The sequence below is a fragment of the Sphaerodactylus townsendi genome, linkage group LG05 (assembly GCF_021028975.2).
Source record: "Sphaerodactylus townsendi isolate TG3544 linkage group LG05, MPM_Stown_v2.3, whole genome shotgun sequence".
NCBI lineage: Eukaryota > Metazoa > Chordata > Lepidosauria > Squamata > Sphaerodactylidae > Sphaerodactylus > Sphaerodactylus townsendi.
Window position 1 is genome coordinate 44,611,201 of NC_059429.1, and position 23,347 is coordinate 44,634,547.

Genomic DNA, 23,347 nt, shown 5'->3' on the forward strand with positions numbered 1-23,347 from the left:
GTATTATTTTCCTAGCAGCTGCCACTGATAGCTTCCCCTTCATTGCCCTGGCCAAGTTTTTTGGCTTTTGCCTCCAGAATTAATCAGATGAATAATTCTTACCAATTAGATATAGTTTAGTGAATGGGATTTTGTCACAGTGCTAGAAAGCCAAACATATATGGCTGGGCAGTTTCATCATTGAGACAAAATATATATTAATGAAAGAATACACTGAAAGTAAAGATGTGATCATTCCCAAAAATAATTCTTAAAAGAGGTGCATTTTTCTGTAATGTTATTTAAATTAGTATATAAAATTATCCCCCTCCCCCAAAAATATTGAGTCAATGTAACTTAGGCCACTTTGAAATTAATTTTTTTTAATTTACCATCAAGATTTTAATAAAGATAGTGGTTGGATACCTCGTAATGTTGATGAAGTGCTTCAGATTCTTCAGTGCTTCATGTCTGATGGATATGTACCTCCAGAGAGTGGGGTAGAGTCTACCCCTATCCTACCCCAGGGGCATAACGAGGCAGCCCTGCGCAAACTGTAGCCCTGGGCAAAACCTGAGTTGGATGCCCCCCCCCCCCCATGGGCGGTCACTCCACCACGACCAAATTTTTTTGCACCAGGACATTGGTGCCTGCAGGGGGTGGATTTTTAGACATATCAGCACCAAAATTTCAGCATATCATCAGGTGACTGTCCTTATGCTACTCCCCAAGTTTGGTGAGGTTTGGTTCAAGGAGTCCAAAGTTATGGACTCCCAAAGGGCACCAAAATTTCAGGGTATCATCTGGAAACTGTCCTGATGGGACCCCCCCCCCCAATGTTTGGTGCAGTTTGGTTTAGGGGTCCAAAGTTATGGACCCTCAAAGGGGGTACCCCAACCCACATTCTTTGCTAAGGAGAAGGGAGATACTATTTTGAGGGTCCATAACTTTGGACTCCCTAAACCAAACTGCACCAAACCGTGGGGGTGCCATTATGACAGTCTCCAGATGATACCCTGAAATTTTGGTGATGATACGTCCAAGAATGCTTTCCCTGCAAGAACATCCCGAAATTTGCCCAAGAATCTTTGTTCTGCATTGAGTTTTCTGCATTGCTGTCAATGGGGGTTGCAGGCTGTGGGGGCACATTTCTGAAGGCACAGTCTCAAAACTTTCAGGGTCTCATCAGGACACTGCCCTAATGATACTCCCCAAGTTTGGTGCAGTTTGGTTCAGGGGGGCCAAAGTTATGGACCCTCAAAACTGTAGCCCTTATCTCCTATTAGCTCCCATTGGAAACAATGGGGGATAGGGGACCCCCTTTGGGAGTCCATAACTTTGGACTCCCTGAACCAAACCTCACCAAACTTGGGGGGTAGCATAAGGACAGTCTCCTGATGATACGCTGAAATTTTGGTGCTGCTAGCCTAAAAATGCACCCCCTGCAGGCCAAAAATGGAAAACCACTAAAAATACTCAAAAACGAACCCAGCATTTTGATGCCCCCCACAAGGTGATGCCCTGGGCAGCTGCCCACCTTGCCCAATGGGGATTACGCCAGTGTCCTACCCCTATCCTACCATTCCACAAAGCAAAGTTTGTGGAACGATGGCTTCCGCTACCACTGCATCACATCGCAGATGGCTTCTGCTACCACTGCATCACAAAGTATGAAGTTCCTTCATACAGAGTGAGGAAGCCTTTTCCCATTCAAGAGGCCCTTCTGTTGGAGGAAGAGCCACTTAAATTGGAAGAAGTTTCCATAGGCCTAAGGAGGAGTCCTTCCTTAGGTTGGAAGAAGGCACCTTAGTTTCTGCACCAAGCCTGCTTGTGTAGTTCCTGATTGACCAAGAGAGTCCATACATGAACATGTCTTAACTAGCATTTCATCTTCGATGGAGGTTTCTGTGATTCTAAGATCATGGCTTTCTGTGATTCTACATCAGCGGTTCTCAACCTGTGGGTCGTGACCCCTTTGGAGGTCGAACAACCCTTTCACAGGGGTCGCCTAAGACCATCGGAAAACACATATTTTCGATGGTCTTAGGAACTGAGATACAATAATTTTATGGTTGGGGGTCACCACAACATGAGGAACTGTATTAAAGAGTTGCGGTATTAGGAAGGTTGAGAACCACTGTTCTACATGGTTCCAACCGTCTCTTTAACTATTATACAATCATAGCCTCTGCTATAAGTCTAGTAATTAAGGACACAGTCATACAGTTGAAGACTCTGTAACATTTAATTTCATGCTCTGGTAAGAAAGCATACAACATATAAAGCTGTTTTGTGCTGAAAGTCCATTGAGCCCTGTATTGACCTGCACTTCTGTGATATCTTAGACCAGTGGTGGCAAACCTAGGGCACTCCAGATGTTCATGGACTACAATTCCCATCAGCCCCTGCCAGCAATTGGCCATGCTGGCAGGGGCTGATGGGAATTGTAGTCCATGAACATCTGTAGTGCCATAGGTTTGCCACCATGGTCTTAGACCAACGTCATTCACAGCCCTGCCATTTTGCAGCCCTTCCAACTAGAGAAGCCAAGGGATCAACCAGGAACTTCCTGCATGTACTCCGTCACTGTACCGTGGCCTCTAACAATAACAGAAGACAGCAAGTGTTTCCCCTTGTTATGGTGACCAGATGCAAAGGAGAACAGTGTCATTCTTCATTTTTTACAGTGGTAAAGATTCACTAAAGGAAGAACATATCTGAGGGATGCTTCTCAGAGCAATGCTTTGGGTCTTGATTTGTGCAGATTTGGTGAAAACAAAAGATGTCCCTGGTCACTTCACAAATACAATTAGAATTCAAAACAGAGAAAGATAAAGGGGAAAGAAAAGGATAGGAAGGAAGAGTGCTAGCCCCAGTCCTCTCTATTCTCACACCTTTTTGGATACCATACTCGATCCTCGCCTGGGATAGGTCTTGCACGCCTCTTCCCTTATATTGTTTAGGACTCTTTACTCCATCTAGAAATTAACTGTTTTTTAAAATTTGGTTTTAGCATTTATACTTTGTAATTTGCAATTTTGTACTGTTTTTATGTGTTTTTACCATATATTGATTGTAAAGCTGCCTTGAGTCCTTCAGGAAATTGGTGGGCTATAAATGCAAAGTATAAATAAATATAAAATACATAAATGGGTTAGGTAGGCTGATACTAGGCATGTCATCATGCTGTTTTCTCCTGTTTTCTCCTTCCGTTCTCCTAATCTAGTCAGGGTTCCATGATCTCTGAGATTCCTGGGTCATTAGCTGTGGATGCTTTACCTGCTGTCCCCATTCTGAACTGTTTCACTGGTAAGTGATAACCTACAAGGAGGAGGAATATGTTAAAAGGCTTTCTGGTCCATACCTCAGTGTTTGCTGCCAGCCCCTGGTTTCTCTAGTTGGTGCTACTGGTTCTAACCTATATTTGTTATATTGTAGGCAGCTGGATGGCTGCATCCAGCAACAGTGGAGACAAGAGATGCTGAGGACTCTAAAATGATCCTGATGCACATTCAAACATACCATGATGTTATTGTGTTGTTTATATCTGAAACAAATCCCTCACCAGATTAACTCAATGGTCTTGTTTGAAATTTGAATTGAATGGAATGGAATGCCAAACAGCTTGCTGTTGCATGCAGTATTGCATCTACAATTTTGTCTGCATAAGTTACTTCATGCATTACAGTATCTTGAACGAGTGAAGACAGCTCTTCCTTGTGTAGGACAAGAGTCATGTGGTTGTCTAGGAGACAAAAAGGTCTTCCCTCAAAAAATGATTGCAATTCCCATGATGGTATGTGAGATTGGACATGTGCTAGTTGTTGCCAGTCTAAACCGTTCACCTCCACCTTTTCATATTAACAAACATCATGTCATATGGCCATGATGGACCAAGAATATAGTGAAAGTGGAAGGCATCTGGTACATGTGAAGAGTGTGCTACTAGGCAGTGAGATAATATATTCTCTTACATGACCACTGAATGTACCAATTGATACAGATTTGGAGAATTTGCCAGCTTTTGTAACTTAGCATCATTAAGTCAGGGACACAAGGATACACCCTCTCAACTGTAAGTTTACTACATCTATCCTATCTTTTCTCCAAGGAACACAGGGTCCCTATAGATCTGTCCCCTACGCCATTTTGCCTTCTCAACAACCATATTAGGTAGATTGGACTGGCAGTAGGTGAGTGGTCCAAGGTCACCCAGTTGAGTTTTGGTCTGAGTAAAAATTCCAATGTTCCAGTTCGACTATCTACCCGACTCATCCTACTAACTGTTGTTACTGTGAAATGTTAATGTTTTGTATGTATTTAAATATATCAAACAGCTGGTATGGAGATGGTAGAGGCAAATGGGTGAAGACATGTGAGAGAAGTGTGTGACTGCATGTGCACCATCTTTCATGCATGTTTCGTTTGTGAGCTGCTTGAACCCAGGTGGTTTGTCATTTGTTTAAGAGTGCTATTCACAACTGGTAAACAAATAATGTGCTGAACCAATAGATAACAGAGCATTCCTGGTGGACATCCATGGCAGCTTCCAGCCTCCTTCATGCTACGCAGGGCCACACAAGCTGGTAGCTGGCTGCATACTAGTTCAGGGAACATGAAATATGTCAAAACTCTCCCTTGCACAACTATTAAAACTATGGGAGTTTTGCTTTCTTTTTTACCTGGTCAGCCTTTCTATCATTCTTGGATGGCAAAAGTATCTGATTTTTCTCATGTGCTTTGTTTGAAATATATTATGCGCCCACAGACATACACACATGCAAGGGGGAAGGGGGAAAGGGAGACATTTTCTCTGGTGCTAATGTATTTTTTTCCTGGAAAATGTGTAAATAGATATGAGCAAACTGTCTAAAAGTTATTCAGCTACTCAGTGAACCATGTAATCTGTTGGCTCATACAGACAACAGATAATAGAGTGAGATATTTCCTTTACATTGCCTGTGTAGAATTTCAGCACAAAGAGTCAATTTTTGTCCTGTCACGGCATGTTACAACACACTATATTATCACTTCAGGAGCAGGCAATTTGGATAATGAATATATGATTTAGAGGGGGCGGGGGGAAGACTATTTAGCAGATTAGATATCAGTGGAGTGGGAATTTGGCAAGGTTTTTCTTTCATGTTTGCTTAATTTTGATTCACAATTGTTATCTACAATTTGTTTGCTTCTTGCAACTCTCATCGATGAAGTGTTTACTACCTGATACAGCATGTCAGGCTGTGTCTTTTTTGAAAATCATCTCAGGTTTCTGCTAAGCCCCACCCAAAACCAGAATTAGATTTCCAGTATTTTCATATTCAATTTCGCAACATGTTCTTTGCACAATATGGTACAGTGTATCCATAGTTTAATCATTAAATCAGGTATTGTGTGGTGTAATGAAGCTACAAGCCTAGTAGTGTATTATGGATTTTTAAATTTTGCTATGTTATATAGCATGAACCATTCTGATACAAATAAATAAGATTTCATATTGCTCAGTATGATGTATGCTCCTGGTTTGATGTAGCTTAAAAATACTGAAGATTGTACAACACTGTATTATTTTCTATCCTGGACAGAGAGAATGTCAGTAATTATTATTCATCAAACTAGGATTCTGAAGTCACATGTTCTGCAATATCATCTAACAAAACTGAAGAGGTTTTCTGCAACTCACTATTGATTTTTTTTTTGCTCAACCTCCATGCAAGGGCTTGATCCAGAGCCTAATCTGTTACAAGTATCGGTTCAAAAAACAGCCGGCCGGATGATTTTCTTTTGTTTTCAAATTTGCAAAACATGTTCAAGTTTTACCTTTTCAGCTGTGTTCTCACTTCCATTCTTGGTGAAGAGATACTTTGAAGAGATGAATGGAAGTCCAGAAAAATCTCCAAACCATTTGATCTAATAATTCACGGTTTTGATACAAATATTTCTATAGGAAATTTCTTCTGAACTCAAAAAAAGGCTCACTTCATATCATCAGAAGTGACAAACTGGAATGTTTTGGTATGATCATGTGAATTTCATGTAACTTGGCCTAAGAAAGATTTAAAAAAAGGTAAAGGTGGTCCATTCATTATGCAAACACTGGGTTATTACTGACCCATGGGGTGACGCCACATCACAATGTTTACTGGGCAGAATTTGCTTACAGGGTGGTTTGCCATTGGCTGATTTCCCACTGGCATTCTGGTGTGCGGAGGAACCGGAAGCACACTGGAATAAGAAATCTTCCTCTTTGCAGCGCGCAGAGAGAGGAGGCGCATTGGGGCAAGATTTCTTGTCCCAATGCACTTCCTCTTACCCAGCGCATGCCTCTTGCTTTCTGTGGGGGAAAGCAAGAGCACTTCTGGCACAACAGGGTGAGGGCGGGGAACAGCCTGCAGAGAGTAATCGCCCATTGCCTTCCCCAGTCATCTGCACTTTACCCCTAGCCAGCTGGATATCCATTTCACTGACCTCAGAAGGTTAAGTCAACCTTAAGCTAGCTACCTGAAACCAAGTTCAATTGGAATCAAACTCAGGTTGGACTGCAGTACTGCAGCTTACCACTCAGAGACACCAAAAACTACTCTGATTTTCTCAGTTGTTGGTTGCAAGAGTTCATGAAATCTTTCTGAAAGCACTTTGGTGAGAATTTCAGAAACAGTACTTCATAAGCGGGCATCTGCAAGAAACTTGCAAAGAGAGTGCATCCCTTCTGCCCTGTTCACTATTTTTCCCTGTTCAGTATTTTTTTGCATTCCCTGTTCACTATTTTTGGGGGGCAAATCCTTTGTTCTATTTTATCTATTTACTTATTACTTTAAATTCTTTTTTAAAACACTGTAAAGAAGGGAGAGGAATAAAAGGGGATTATTAAAGTCCTAAAGCCCCCTCAAAGGCTGAGCACAACTCAAATGGCTGCCATGCTCAACAGAACTGCACTCACCATGGGGTGCAGTCATCGGGGAAAGCTTCAAGGGACAGAGTTACTTGAAAAATTTCAATCGTTATTTAGTAATGTGCCAGATACAACTGAAATAATTACCCATTATATTGAGACTGGCAATAATGTTCCCCTTCTTTGTAGACCTTATCCTTTGAATGAACCAATGAAAGAATAGACATCATTGGTATGCACTGGATGTGGCTGGGAAGGAGTACCCTCAGTAGGGTGTTGTGGGTTTCCCGGGTTGTATGGCCATGTTCCAGTAGCATTTCCTCCTGACATTTCTCCTGCATCTATGGCTGGCATCACAACCCCCTAGTGATTCCGGCTGTGAAAGCCTTCGACAATACAATGCCCCCAGTGTTGAGCAAGCATGGTTCTGAATCTGGTGCTGGCTGTGCAGTGTATCAGGGGAAGGGTCTGGAGCTTGGCATCTCTTTGCACATTGTGTCCAGGCAGTGATAGATGAGGTCAGCAGGCTGAGGTCAGAATTAAGCTGGATCTACCCAACAAGGCATCCATTACCAGGCTGACTAGCACTGCCCACCCATTTAAATATGTTAGCATATTTAGTGTACAATGTAAATCTGCACAATTAATAAGTTAAATAAACTAGTTAAACTCAATGCCATTGTCTTGTGTGTTCATTGAGAGTAGTCATTTCATTGTAAGCCCTGTGATTTAGTGGTTAATGCATTGCTTTGGAACAGGCAAAAAGACCCTTCATTTCCATGCATATTATAAAAATCCCTTCTGATTTGTGTGTACATGAAAGGAGGTTTCACCAGTTACAAACATTTCAGTGGTCAGAGAGATTTGAACCTGTGCAGCAGGACGTACCCCCCCCTCCATTATGCCCCCCAAAACAACACTTACTGCAAAGAAACTGCAACATGATGACAACAAAACCAGACAAAAGATATAGTAAAAATATTGGTGATGTTTGGGACATAGCTGAAAAATGGCCAGTCTTATTGAAATACTTTTGATCTTCCCTCAAATTCTTTTTAGGAAAAAAATTAAACTAGCAATATGTAGAATTCCTCTTGAGAAACTATGCTAGTTACTTGTACTTTCTTTAAATTCCTCAGATATTTTCACCAGATTTGCTTCATATTTGCCTTAGGCAAAATTCTAGTGACAGCACTAAAGAGAATTCAGAAAAGTTGTGCATGGTTCAAATAGTAGAAATCAGAGATGGGGGACAATATGACAAGTGAATTGTTTGTCTTAAAATTTCAGGATATCCTTATGCATTTTCAACAGCAACCAGTCTCACTGTTTCTTTTGTTCCCTGCAATCAGGTAGATCTGTGTCTTTCAGTAAAATACTTTTTTAATTCAGTTTTTTCTCTCATCTCTTTTTCCCTTTCTTGCATAGTTTAGCTCTTGTGTTTAGGCTGCACTGGAATATGTAGAAAAGAGCATGAATATATTCATATAAGTATTAGATCATGTATGGAGACGAAGGGCCCTCCCGGTGACCTTGTAGTCTTGCGCTGATCATTCGTGTTTGTTGTAGTACGGAGGCCAACACAAGCAGAGAGGTTGTTATTGAACAGCAAACCCTTCAAAAATCTCACCAGCCTTTTGTATTCAAGTTACAGAGCAGTAGGGGGGCCCCCTTTTCAGTGAGCATACTTATGCAAGTATTAAGAACTGGCTGAGATAAGAAGTAAAGCTTTAAAAGACCTTCATCATTAGCCGCTAGTGGCGAAGATTAGTGATCCTACCATGGGATTACTGATGGAAAGAGTGCTAGTGCTGGCTAATTGTTCATTAATGCTTGTAAAATAAGACAGTGGCAGCAAAAACTCACCATTGTGAGCTCCTCAAAGAAAAGCAGGAACTGGATATCATCATCCATAGTGGTTATTGATGTTTGAAAGGAATGTGTTTAATAGATCCGTTTACAGTGCAAGTGGCTTCTCCAGATGTACTTCAAACACTGACTTGAATGGCTTTTAAGAAAACAAGAGGAATCTTACTTCTACACAACAGTAGTATCTCTTAGAAGAGGTGACCAACCAGCCCATCATGGCTTGGAATAAGCCGATGTGGCCGCCCCTCTTTGCTGTTCCTGTCGCTCCATATGTCATCTGCTGATTGAATATCGGCCAGTCCCCTCCCAGTGGTTAACGCCGGCATCATCTACTTATTTTAATTATAGAAGATTAGTGCTGCTAATGTTTTAATGTTTTAATTTATTTATTGTCTTAATTGAAATTATGTGATGTATTGTGTTCGATTGTTTTGTGAACCGCCCTGCGCCCTTTGGGGGTAGGGCGGTCTATTAAATTGAATAAATAATAATAATAATAATAATAACAACAACAACAACAACAACAACAACAACAACAACAATAATTTGATTCTTTTTGATTTGGTATGGTGTAGCTGACTTCGGAATCGGGGGGGGGGTTTGCTGTCATTTATGATTTTTTAATCTCTTATGCCATTACTTTTATGCCATTTGTTTGTAAAGTAGTGTTTGAATGCTATTTTGCACTGTTTGTATACAATTTATTCAACAAAACTAATGTTGACAATGGGTTCCTTTTTATTAAAAAATGACACTGCTACAAATGAAGATTCATAGAGTTGGATCCAGTGAGCCATTGCTGAAAGGAACTTTCTCATGCTGCTAATGCCCGTTTAGTCCTGGGAGAGTTGATTCCCTGAGACATGAAACAAGCATAGAGGAATAGCCACATGCACAGAGGAGGAGGGAGGGAGCAAATCTCCTCTTCCACAAGTGCAGACTGCACTGCAAACTCTTAACCTGCCTTGCAGATCTTTGTGTGGGTCCACGGAAGAGGCTCTTTTTCAAGATAGAGGTACCAAGTTTGCAGCACAGCTGCTGGTGAATCTCCTCAGAAGAATCACCACATTTATGAAGTTTTGGTCTGGGGAGTCCAACCAAGTTTTCCTCCATTTGGGAGCCCATAGAATTGGACCCCCTTCACCAAACTTCACCAAACTTGGAAGTTCTTCTGAGGAGAGTCACCAGAAGCTGTGCTGAAATCAATTGTTGGAACTTTTTCCCATGGATGCTCTGGTGTGATATTGGCCCATTTAAGTCTATGGGAATTTTTTGCGTAGGGCGTTGAGGAGGCTGTTATTCAAGGTAACCACATTTGCAGCATAGGTACAGGTGATGCTCCTCAGAAGAACTCCTGAAGAACTCCTGAAGAACTCCAAGTTTGGTGAAGTTTGGCTCAGTGGGTTCAGTTTTATGGACCCCCAAAGGGGTTTACCTCATCTTCCATTGGGCACAGTTGAAAAGTTAATTGGACTCCCTTTGGGGACCCATAAAGTGCATTTACCTTTGGGCACCCATAAAAGCTTTTTTAGCTTTCCCCCCCAAAATTGGGTCCAATAAACTCGAATCTGAACATGCAGGAAAAAAATGGTGCGCACCCTTAGACACTACCATGAATGTTGCTAATGAGAAGGAGAAAAGAGAAGACCTCCATCTCCTTCATGGAGGCAGTAGCAGGAATAGCAGTGTCTCACTATCCTGGCCTCTGACAATAAATTCTGATCTGTAAAATGAGCAACAAATTCACCCTATTGCTAGATAAAATGAAACCTCCTGAGCCAGCATCTTGCTATTCATTCTACAATTTATTTTGACTTCCTGACTTATAACAGAGTGTCACAGCTCATTAGCAACAGAACTCTGACATTAGTTAAAATGTTGATGTGTGACTGGTTCTCTAAAAATCTAATTTGCATTGTCAAAGTGAGTTTTTGTATCCAAAACTTGGGTTTTATGTCATGCAATTTACCAAATGAATATTATACTGTTAACATGACACTTGGAACTAATGTACTAGGGGAAGTTAGGGTTTCCAGGCATGGCTGGCAACTGGTGAGAGATGAAAAAGGCAGAAATTTACAGTTTTGTGGGGGACAGTCAGCAACATCCCAGTGCAGTGACATCACTTTTAGCATGAACTGGAAATGACATCATAATACCAGCATTCCTCAAAACTATACAGTAAGCCCAAACTCACCCCCCCCCCCAAGCCATTTTTTAATTTCAAACATTCAGCTTCAAGGTTAGAGGCCTCAATATTGTTGCATGTACTGCTGCTCATTCCACCCAGGAATTTTGAACACAACCAAGATGCAATAATTTAGGAGTCACAACATGCTGCTTTCCTGGTGCCTACCAACTGTTTTTGGAAAGTGGGTGGGGCCATTGGATATCTGATTGGCTGTGCAGAGTTTATAAAGGTTGCTTCAACAATAGCTGTCACCACAGCACATGGGTCTTCACTGTGTTACTGTGTGTATGCAAGAAAATATTTTTACAACATGTTTATTTTAAAAGGCATCTTGTTAAACAGAGCTTCTGCCTGAAATCCTAAAGAGTTACGGTTATGGTTAACCTAACATTTTGTGGTTGTCTCCATGTCCTACAATAACCATTTTTTTGTGGTTGCACCCACCTAAATTCAAAAGGTCCCCTCAGACTTGCAAACGTTGGGGATCCCTGCAAGAGATCCTCCCTTTGTTGCCTTAAAGTACATTGCTAACCATTCCAGGAAGACAGCTTTTCCACATTCTGAATAACTGAAGTGTAGAGTTGTGCACCAGTCACTTTTGAAGTAAGACAATGGACCACCCAGAAGGCTTATGTCACCTCGTGTTAGTGCAGTAAGAGTCTAGGACATTGGCAGAGAGGGTTACCATGAGGAGGCCTCTATGGTAAGGCAGGTCTTGAAAGCACCTCCATTCTACAGATGGAATTTATCCAGCTGGCCCAGAGTCTAAATCAATGAGAAGCCATCTTTCTGGTCTTGTTCCACAACCCAAACAGAAAAAGGCCACCAGCATGAGCAGAAACTTGCACAGATAAGCTAGCAGAGTCCAGTAAATGAAGCCATCTCTTTGGATTCTTTTCCAATTCTTCTTCTAAACAGAGGATACAAGGCTTTTCTTAACCACATTTATTGGCTATTATAGGCATGTTTTAAGACAGCTTTTCATGTCTGGCAGAATAAACATTATAAAATATCAATTTATGCAATTTAAACCAATGCCCCCAGAGACAAAAAAAATTAGTAAACAAAAATGTCAAACAACTTAGCAAATGATCAAATAAGATTGCCAGGTTTTAGGGGTTTTTTACAAGCCCCCCCTCAAAAAAACTCACAGGGGGGAATCCCACCTCCTCCACCACCACCACTGCTGAGCCAGCATGACTACTCACCTTAGAATCCCACCATGGTGATGGCAGAGTCTGGGAGCTGTGGTGGGCCTGGAGTGGCTCTTGGCCAGGGTCTGCCACCACTGTTGCCAGGCCCAGAGTGGCACTCAAAGTCCACTGAAGCTTGGTCTGGAGTAGATCCCGGACACCTTCCCTATTGCTTCTGTCACTTCCCTGATGAACTGCCCCCCTCCCCCCGGTTCTATCAGGATGTATGGGTGTGGCTTTTCTTGCCCCACTGACATTGCTTTAGCCACCCAGCCTGGTCCTATTACTGATGGGCACAGAGGTGCTCCTCCAGGAAGAGGAGGAGAACTGGCAGAATGACTACATTACAGATGCAGCTGGCTGAGCTCCAGGGGCAATCTGAGGTATTGCAGGAAGGAGGTGAAGGTGATGCAAACCCACAGACAGGCTGAGAGCAGGAGGAAAAAGTGTTGACTGAATCACCCCCAGCTATAGATGCCAGAGCTGATAGCCCATCCAGCTCACCTGAACTCCAAGTCTGTGGCCAACAGGAGTTGCAAACTGAAAGGTGCAGTGCGATGCTAGAGGTTCAGTGATGCTTTAGAGAATGCTCTCAGTTCTACCACGCTGAGGCCGTTTCCACAGGGCCAATAAAGCCGGTAAAAGGATGATAAAAACAGCAGGGAGTTGTTATAGGTAGGGAGTTCGCATGGCAATCGCTGCATAAACGACGTTGCAGCGATGCAACAATGCTCCAATGGATCCAAAACGGTTTATTCAAAAGTCGCTCACCAAGCGTGTCTTTTCAACAATGGCGCTCCACAGTTGGCATTGTGCTAAGCATCCACCAGGAATCAGTGCTGCAGAGCCTGCCCCTGCAACAGTGGCCCACACTGGCAGCGACCATGATGGGGAGGGAGAACCCTCCTGGTGGCCATGGCGATGAGGTCAGCTGTGGCACGTTCCAGGACTGCTGCTGAGGCCAGCTGCCGGCCAGGCAGTTGACCAGCTGAGGCTGCGGCCAAGGGGTCCATGTCCTCGTTTTTTGAAGCACGACGCCATCACCATGCAGGCACACACACCTGTAAGAGCAGTGAAAATGGCTGAATGGCACCTGGGGCGGAGCTACCTCTACGTGGGACAGTGACACTGTCCAGCCATGGGAGGTGCACCAGTCCAGGAAGGGGGGACCAGTGGCAGCCCCGGGGCAGTCATATGTCAACTCCACCTCCAGCCGCCAAGGAGGACCCTGCGACTGGGAGGAGTGGTCAAGGGGGAGAAATGAAGGGACACGGGAGACCCACACAGACTGGTGGGAAGTCCATGGCAGCAGCGAGACAGGTCTAGGACGAGACTGTCAAGTCAGTTGGGGGCCCTGTGGTCCTATGGGGGTCCCAGCCCTACCAATGTCCACACCAGGGCCAGGTACAGGTTGGGGTCACCTGGAGAGACAAGGAGATTCAGGACCTGTTGGACAGCTGGGGGGAGGCAGAGGTTGCTTTTCTCTGCTGTTACTATCACCCACTAACTCAAGACTGGAAACAAATACATATTAATACATATTAAAACAAATAGATATTCTGCCTGTCCCTTTTTCACTGAATCATTGGGAAGCTTGCACATGCACCAAATGTTGATTCATGCTCCAAGCCCGTAGATCTGTGAACTGCAGCCAATTAATTTAAGAGAAAATGTCATTGTTTTCCATTGGGCTTCCAAACTTGCAACCCCTTCCATATTTGGCTGCTTTCACACAGAGATGATCTTGCGGTCCTTGTGGCCATAATAAAATCATTCACTCAAAGATTATTTGCTGGTTAGTTCTTCTTGCTGTTGTGCATACAGAAGGATTTGCAGTAGCAGGACAGCAGCCACACAGAAGTGTTCCTCATATTTTCCTTGACTCAGTCCTCTGTGGCTGCCATTTCCCCCAAACAACAGAAAACAGTAAGACATATTTTTTACTTCTCCTTTCCTCTAAAGAGCTCAGGAGGGTGGACTTTTTCTTCTGTGTCCCCATCTTATGCCCACAATGTTCCTGTAAGGGAGATTAGACAGAGTGTGTGTAGCTGGCCCAAGGTTACCCATGAAGGTGTGTGGCTGAGCAGGGATTTGAATCAAGGGGTAAGTGCAGAATTTGTTAATCTAATCTAGATTTTCCACGGATCCTCCATGAGCCATTCTATGGTTTCTGAGAATGACCTGCTTAGGTCAGAAAAATCCCACTGTAAGTGGAATACCTTGTGATAAATATTGCTTCTTTATTAGTCTTAGACCATTCACCAGCATTTTTTGGCATGTTGAAAGGAATGTAAATCAAATCCATTTAATGTGTTCATTTTTTCTTCAAAAATATTATGTATACCTAGTGACCTGAATTTACTGCCAGCACTCTTGTTTCTATCTACAGAGTCTAACTCTGTAGAAAAATATCCAAAGGAGGATCTCACCTTCCTTAAGGATCCATTTAGGGTTTTCCCCAGTCTTTTCTTCCAATCAATGTGTCTAGGACAAGCTTTGCTATAGGTTTTATTAAGATTTTGATGCTTCTCTCTGCTTCCTTCACTTCTTTCAAACCAACATGACAAAAAAGATTCTCCCCAGCCCCCCAAAAACACCAACCTAGATGGATTGGTCGGATGATTAGGGAAAAAAACTCAACAACTTGTAAAATAATCAGTTATAGGATGCTGAACCTTTAAAGGGGATTAATGCAATGGGATAAACTGCAGTTAGGTAACTTTTATCAGACAAACTGTGTTGGATGGTTAAAAGCAAGTACAAAAAATCGTAAAAACATACAGTAGGTAGCAGTTTATATGTCAAGAAAAACTGAGCGAAATTTTGACACTCTGATGCCTAGCAGATAGCACTTAAATCATTTTTCTCCAAACTTCAGTCATAAAATCTTCAAAGAGTTTTAGCCATAATACAAATTTTTAGACTAAGAAGTGGTGTTTGAAGTTATTTTATAGGATTTTGCTGTAAGGGCTCCAATTGATTTGTAGTAAGATAAAAGAAGAAAACTTTATTTTCGAAGCTTTGTCGGAAAAAGCTTAGCTTCCATTGGTCGTTTTGCCAATATGCCTGGAGGGGATGATGATGTCAACATGGATATTATATGCCTATCCAAACTGAACTGAGTTTACACCTCCTGCTGTTTGTGTTATGGTTAAAATCTGTCACAAAACTGGCAGTGATTTATTAAATGTTTAATGAAGTAAGACAAAAACTTCAAGAACTACAAACAGAAAAGTAGAACATCACATTAAAGTATAATCATATAAGGTTACATCTGTGGTTTTTTTCGTATTTCTTTTGCTAAAAATGTGAAAAACACAATTATAAATCAAGGGAGTATCAAAAGATAACGGGGAGTCGCAGATCTTTCAAGAAAAGGTTACGGCTTTTTCATGCTTTGGATTTTCCTTTCCAAATAGAGTAGTAAAAAGGAATATAAAATATCTGCATCCCATATAGAAGGTGCCTTGCAAAACAGCATTTGCTGTCCATTGAAAAGCTCGCTGTTTCGTTTTTATCACACAGCAGGACTCTGCTAGATTGGGTACCACTTCTTTGTTTTTGAAGATGGAAGGTGGCCCATGGCTCAGTGGCAGAACACATGCCTTTCATGCTGTAGTTCCCAAATTCTGTCGCTGCCATCTACAGTTAATAGGTCTCAGGCACTAGATAGTGGGACAAACCCCACTCTAAGACCCTGGAGGCACACTGCCAGTAAGAGTAAACAGTATTGAACTAGATGCACCAATATGCTGTCATAGTGTAAGGCTGCTTCATAGGTTACTATGATTCAGGGGAATCTATTATTTCATTTTATCTTACTTGTAAGCTCGCAAGTGGCTTTGTTTTGACCATACTGGTAATGTAAATCCTGGAGGGGAACGGTGGAATGTTTTGTATGTTTACACAGTCTTAGATAATTGGGCACCTTTATTACCTTTTCCTTCACCGAGTAAATGGTTTAGCTTAACACAGGATTTTTGTATGTGTGTCAGACTGGCGGTGTTTTCATATTGAGAATTTTATAACCACAGATCTGTTACCATGAAGGTAATGTCTTTGATGTGGGTGTAGATACTCTGCTGAAACTGGTTTATGGCTGCAGTGGACTGATATGGAAAGCAAGCCAAAAATCCTTATTCAGTAATACAAGTACAATAATTAAATCAGTCATCAAAGCATATCCAAAGGATTAAAATTCCATTAGCAATATTTCTTTCCCAGCTGGGACTAGGTCTCAGTGGCTGCTTTAAAAAAAAAACCCCACAAAAGCTACTTTTTTGTAAATTCTTCTTTGTAAGCCACCCCGTGCCCACTTAGAGAAGGATGGCTTAGAAGGCTAACATAAATAAATAAATACATACATACATACATACATACATACATACTTACATACATACATACATACATACAACCAAGATAAATGGTAATGAAACCTTCTGCTGAATGTCCTTAAAAAACAGTCAAAACAGCCAATGATTTCATCTCTTAACTTCATTATAATATACATTACATTCTCTAAGTTCCTGGTTTCACCAAGACCAAAATGATTGTTTAAAGGAAGTGGTTTGTAATGATCTCCTTTAACTAGGTGTAATCAGCAATGGTGTAATGTCACTGGCAAGGGGGAAAACACCTGTAATGATGTCATACCACTGTGATAAAACCATAGAGTTTCAGATGATTCCTAGAGATGACTCATATAATTTCTGGGTTTTTCCTGGAAGCAACAATACTCAGTTACCTTCTTTTTTCTACAACAATGATTTTTTTAGCCTGTTTTTCTCCTGGATGTAGCAGTGCTGTTGGAAAGCAAAATTGGGAGCAGGGGACTCCCAGCCCCTGGTGAGGTTCCAATAAGACTGACAATGCTATCCTAAGCGAGAGTTAGTCAAAGGACTTGCAAGACTTTGGGTCTGCTTAGAATTGCAGTAATATGCTCTTGGAGTGTAAATAGGATCATTGTGGATTATGAACTTGTTTGCCTTTTCATAGCCTTCTAGTTTTTTTAAAAAAGTTCATAATCAAACCCCTTATCACCAGCTGTCTATTTCTTAAGTACAAACCCTTGTTACAGCTATCAGTCCATTCATTACAACACTCTAATTCATTTGGAAATTTCTAATACATACAAACATTTAGGCTGGATGTACTTTCCAGCTTAGTCTACAAAGTCACTTGCCCCCATCATTTGTTACTCAGTGCTCTAGACATTTCAGAGTACTTGCAACTCTTGGGGAATGCTGGAAAGTGACCTTAGTATTTAAGGTTTACTTTTGACCTGCTTTTCTGAACTGTTTGTCTGAAGATTTTACTTCTTAATGGCTGTGTAACTGTCATGTGACAGTCATCCACTGAAGTCATGAAGGAGACAGTCATCCACTGATATTCCCATTTGAAAGCAACATTGTTCATTAATTAGGAATAACCCATTGGTATCAGAAAGCTCTTTCTGTGGAGACCTGGAAATGGTTTTCCACTGAACTCCAAACAGTTCTGAACATTCCTCCTATTAAACCTGAGTAAAACCTCAGGCTTTTCTTTCAACTTTTGATAAAACATTTTGCTGCCTATCTACCAGCAAGCTATGTTTTACCCTCTTTTACTTTTGGGATTCTCCTAAGCCAGTGGTGGCGAACCTTTGGCACTCCAGATGTTATGGACTACAATTCCCATCAGCCCCTGCCAGCATGACCAGTTAGCAGGGGCTGATGGGAATTGTAGTCCATAACATCTGGAGTGCCAAAGGTTCGCCACCACGGTCCTAAGCTGTAATTAAGATACTTTTTCTATTGTTGCAGTAAGACTTGTTTTAAAAATAAATAGATTAGAAGTAAAGTTCTATTTGGATCCACAAATACACATTGCCACTCAAGGAGGGGAGGAAGCAATCTGAGGGTGCAGAAGGAGACTCAGCAAACCCCGTTGTGTGGGTAAAATTTGGCCACAGTCATTTTATTGGTGTGCTGGCAAAAGGGAACAGAGATGCAGCATAGGGGATGGATCCGGCACTGGGGAGCACGTCTGCTGTCCCCTAGTAATAACTTTCCCCTAGCCCAACGCATGGGGGAAAACACCAATGGCCAGATCAGCAGATAATGGGAGCCATCTGGGCACTGGCCTCTGAATGAACTCCCCTTGCTGCCAGGGGGCGTGAGCCACCAGAAGCCCCCACCTGGGCATGTGGTTCACAGGCTCGCTCCACCCCCCAGGCCTCTTATGGAGGCCCCCACCAAATAAGGAGGGCTGGCATGCAGGCTCCTCCTCCCCTGAATGGATCGGTCCCCATGCATAACCCACCAAAGAGGGAGGCCACCTCGCTCCCGGCAAAGCTTCCTAAGCCAACAACCAATCACAAAAAGCAGATCTGATGCTGTGAAGTCAAGGGTCCATACCTTATTCTGACAGATGGATGCCGTCATTCCGATACAACGCTGGAAGGTGAAACGAAATGTCTAGGTGACGCATCTGCCCTTCAGAGATTGCACAAGGTGTGCCACTGTCTTATTGATCCTGCATCTGGCCAGGTCCACTTTCTCTGGGGCCAATGCCCCACGCCATACTTGACGCATTAGAGGCTTGCCTTCCTGTGCTCTGTCACTCGGGGCAGTCCATAGCTATGTATACTTTGGGTATTTAAGATGGGCTAAGGGAAAAGTCGCTCTACGCCAACAAAGCACGGTGAGGTAAAAGGAGAAACTAGGTGTTAGGATTTTACAAGTGCCTGCTTCATTCAGCGAAGCAAGAGTTAACTGCTGGAGTCACATGTCTAGACTCACATGAGCTTCTGGAAAGATCTCTTCTTTTCTTCTTCCAGCAAAAGAGGAGAGGCAGACTGAACAGACACCTAGCCTGAGTACTTGAATAGATAGAGTTTGCTGCTCCTATATTTAGTGTACATTTATTTGTTATCTAGTAAAGTTCTACAAGGCAACTCACTTGCATCTCTGTCCTATTATTTGCTTTGCTAACTCACTGCAATACAACACTAGGGTTCCTTCATCCAAAGATACACAGCCTTTGGTTGTGACTTATGTCTTTCTGCTTAATACATGAATGTGACTGACTCATGAGAAACAAATAAGGCTATTTGTACATTCTCCCTGAGTTAAATGGCACAGGCCAGCCTGAATTTGTCAGATCACAGAAACTAAAGCAGGGTCAGCCCTGGTTAGCGTTTGAATGGGAGACCCTGAAGGAAGTGCAGAGTTATGATGAAGATACAGGCAATGGCAAACCACCTCTGAACATCTCTTGTCTTGAAAATCCTACAGGGTCATCATAAGTCACCTGCGACATGGTGTCACTTTCCCTCGTCACCTACAACATGTGGTTGGATTAGGGGCTTTGGAGAAATCAACTTGCACTGGGTCTGCAAAGGGACAATAAAGCTGTGACTGGAGGTTGCTACATATGGGTAAACTCAGTTGAGAAGTAGATCCACTGTCCATGCAGCAAAACAGAACCTTACAACAGGACCTCACATAGTTCACTTGAGAAGGTATATTTTCCTGCCCATGTCTCAATGTGGGCACAGATGTCTATCTGGTCTGTGTATCATGAGGGCATTTTTCTCTTTCACAGCCTCTACTGTATGTGGGTAACTCCAGATCAGGACAATGCAGCACCTCAAACACACTTAAGAACTCTGACTGTCCCACTGTATTGAGTCTGATATGCAACCACAGCATTACCACTATCTTTACAGCAGTCCAAAGAGTACTACATATACGAGCATTTCCCCCATCCAGCTTTGTGTTTCATACCCTCATAAGCAAAGTTCTATCTTTAACATTTTTCTTTATGCTTTCATTCTGTCAGTGTAGAAGCATTTTAAACACAATCATTTCCCAGCCCTACTTTTCTGTCCTTGAGGACATTAAGCAGCATAGGTGGAGGGGGGCGGGGTGGGGAAATCAATTTTGATTACAAGTAGAGGTAACTCTACAAAGCAGTCCTGAAAAAAATGATGTTAACTCTTTGGATGCCACTGTCTTTTTTTCTTCTTCTGCTCTGCTGGTTAAAGAATCATGGTAGGAGATAGCCTACAAGTGCTCAAGGCAGCCCAAGGGATTTTTCTTCTTCTAAAGAATAAGAAGCATTTTTTGAGATACTGATCAGTTAAGTTTAGAAGCAATGCGAAAAGCTTGCACTTGATCATTTCTGCCTTCCCTGGTATATGACTCTGCCTGTGGCTATTGCAAAGATGTTCAAGGGTTCCTTAACTTAACAAACCAAGATGGCAAATGACATTGGAGATATCCTTAATCCCTGGCCTTATATAAACTAATGGTTACGTTAACAGGGTGATCCCCCCCCCCCCAGTATTTGATCACATGTGAAGCATACAATCTAAAACAGTATGAACAGATTATTTTATGCTTAAGGACTTGATTTTACATATTGCCTTTATACTCGGAGCATATTTGCAGTGTTTTAGAAATAGATACACATAGGAAAGGGGTTTTTTCCCCAGCATGTACACAATCTTTTGTTATACAATATATTATTTTGATCTGATATAGCATCATGGTAAACAGAATAAGCTTTAATCCAGAAGATCTGTATATCAAATCAGGCCTCTGCCACAAAGTTACTAGGTGGCCTTAGTCAAGCCACTCAGTCCTGCATTCACAATATGGATGAATCAGAAAGCTGGCCTGCTCTCTAACACAGGAATGCTAAGCAACTATTTTAACATTAGCAACATTCTGAATTTAAGACTTTAGGTTATGATCACATGTGTGGTTTTTAAAAATAATTTTATACACTTACAGCCCAGTCCAAAGGGTGGTAGAGCAATGGCAGGGGACGGTGCTGTCATAGTACACAAACCCAAAGGGATTTCAGGCAGTGTGGAAAGGGGGAAAACGGGGGGGGGGGAATCCTGGCCTCCTGAAAAATCCCACAAGGAAGACCAACTTATGCCACACTTTTTGATGGCGTAAGTCAGCTGCTGGCAGGAACTTCCCCCAAAATGCCAGCACGGCCTCCTGTGGTACAGGAGCACAGCACTGAAGGACACTTCCTGGCTTCTGTGCTACACCACCCTGCCACTGGAATAAGTCTCTCTGCGCCTTCATCCCTGACACTTTAGTGTTGGTGGCATGGATGCTGGCACAACCCCTCCACCATATAGCAGCAACCGAATCACCGGGGGCAGCCATTGCGGCTGTGGTGAGCAAATAGGCAAAGGGTGGTTGCTTGCAAGATGCAATGCCTAGCAGTAAGCTTGCAAGGGTCTGCATTGATTGGCTCCAAACCCTAAAAGGCGGGAGGAGTCAAGGTATAAAGGACGCCACACCCTGAGCTCAGCCTTCTTGGCTGCCGAGACTCGGGAACGGCGTGGCCCACCCACCCGCCCTATGTTTTCATGATTGTTGTATTGCTTGTGCTTTATAATTTGTCGCAGCCCGGTGGGTTGACAATGGAAGTCGCAACATCTGGGGAGAAGCCGAGCCAGGCGGCCGGTCTTCTCCCATGCTTGTGCCCTGCAGAAGGGCTGGGGGGTGTGGCGGGCCGGTAGGCTTAGTCGGTGCCCAACACCCCAGTAAGCTTGGGCCCGCCGGTAGGCTTAGCCGGTGCCCGCCTCCTCAGCAGCAGGAAGGGTTGAAGCCGGGGGTTCGCCCCTGGGGCTCCCAGCTTCCTGCAGGTGGCCCCAATGGAGATTGGGGAACCTCTTGATGTTGTGACCTGTTTGCTGCCCAGCTTCTATTTATATAGTTGTGTTAATAATTAATAAATTGGGCTGCGACCCAATCCATTTTCCAAGCCTGTCATTGTTAGTGTATTATTTGCCGGAGAAGGGTCTCACCATCTGCATGCAATTCCAGTGTGGAGTGCACAGTCACATGGCGAGCAAGCCCCAATGTCCAGGCAAGCTGAGTCGCTCACTCCAATACAAATTGCCTTTTTAAATTTTGAAGCAGCCCAAGAAAGTCCAATTAGTATTAAACCATCACCACTAGCTAAAATAGTCATGTGTCATATTTAGAATTGGCATTTTTGAGTCTACTCAGGACTAGGATACACAGGTTTGATGCTCCCCAGAATGCTTGTAGCATCTTCTGTTTTCATTCTGCACTGAAAACTGGATGTTTTTTGCATCAACAGATGTTGAGTGTTTTCTCCTTGTTCTTTTTCTTCCTCTGACTTTGTAAAAAGTGCTCGGAGACACTTCAGCGTAAGAAGCACTTTCAAAATTTAAGTTGCTGTTTCTGTTTAGGGACATCACTGTCAAAAAATAAATTCAGGAATCCCTAGGTGCAGGGTTTTTTTTTTTTCTGAAAGGCAAAAATCTCAGGAAGACACTGCCAGCATCTTCTTCCCTTTTTGTAAGTGCAGAATTGTTGCTGTATTTTGTAACTCCGGACACTTAAGCAAAAGTCAGATGTGATTTGCTACTGCACTCATAAAGCTTAAGACAGTAAGTCTAGTTTCTTGGAACAGATGTAACTGTTTTCAATAAGGTTATATTAGGAAACAGCTGACAATGCCAAGGACTGAACATGGGACCTTCAGCAGGCGAAAAGATGTACTCAGGACTGGCATTGGGGGCTGGCAATATGGGGCAGTTGCCAGGGTGCCAGAAACCCAGCAGGGTCACTGCCTCTCCCCCCTCTATTTCTTTTTCTGAGAGGTGGCAGTGATGGCTGAATTAATCTTCTTGGAAAGCAAGACCTTCTCTCCTTCCTTGGGTCTCCTCTTTTGGGCCCTCCTCTTTTGAGGCATGCATGGGTCTGCTTCTTTCCTGTCACAGTGCAAGATATGGCTATGGCAGCAACGTACTGTCACTTGTCATCTATACAGGCCACAATGGCAGTTCAAAGTGGCCTCCTCCACATTATTGCCTCAGCCTGCCCCTCTTCTTCTCAGCAATAGCAGCAGTGAGAGGTCAATATTTCTGAAGGATTGGCAGTGAGGATCACCAGTTAGACACCATAGTGATTTTCACACTACGAGGCTCACACCTGCTTCTTTGGGGATGCTAACCCTTTTAGGGAGAGCTTCTCCTGCTAGGGTCACCAGTCAGAGAGAGGATAAACTTAAGCAAGCAGTGTAGTGGCTCCCAGTGGTGGGAAAGAGTGTCTAGAATTAGCCAATTTGAGGTCGTTTCCCCACTCACCATTTGCCGTGTGCTATTCGCGTCAAATAACGCAGGGGCCTGGTGCATTCCCCACTACCTCAGCGGCGACCACGCAGCGACCCCGATTCTGCCGCTCT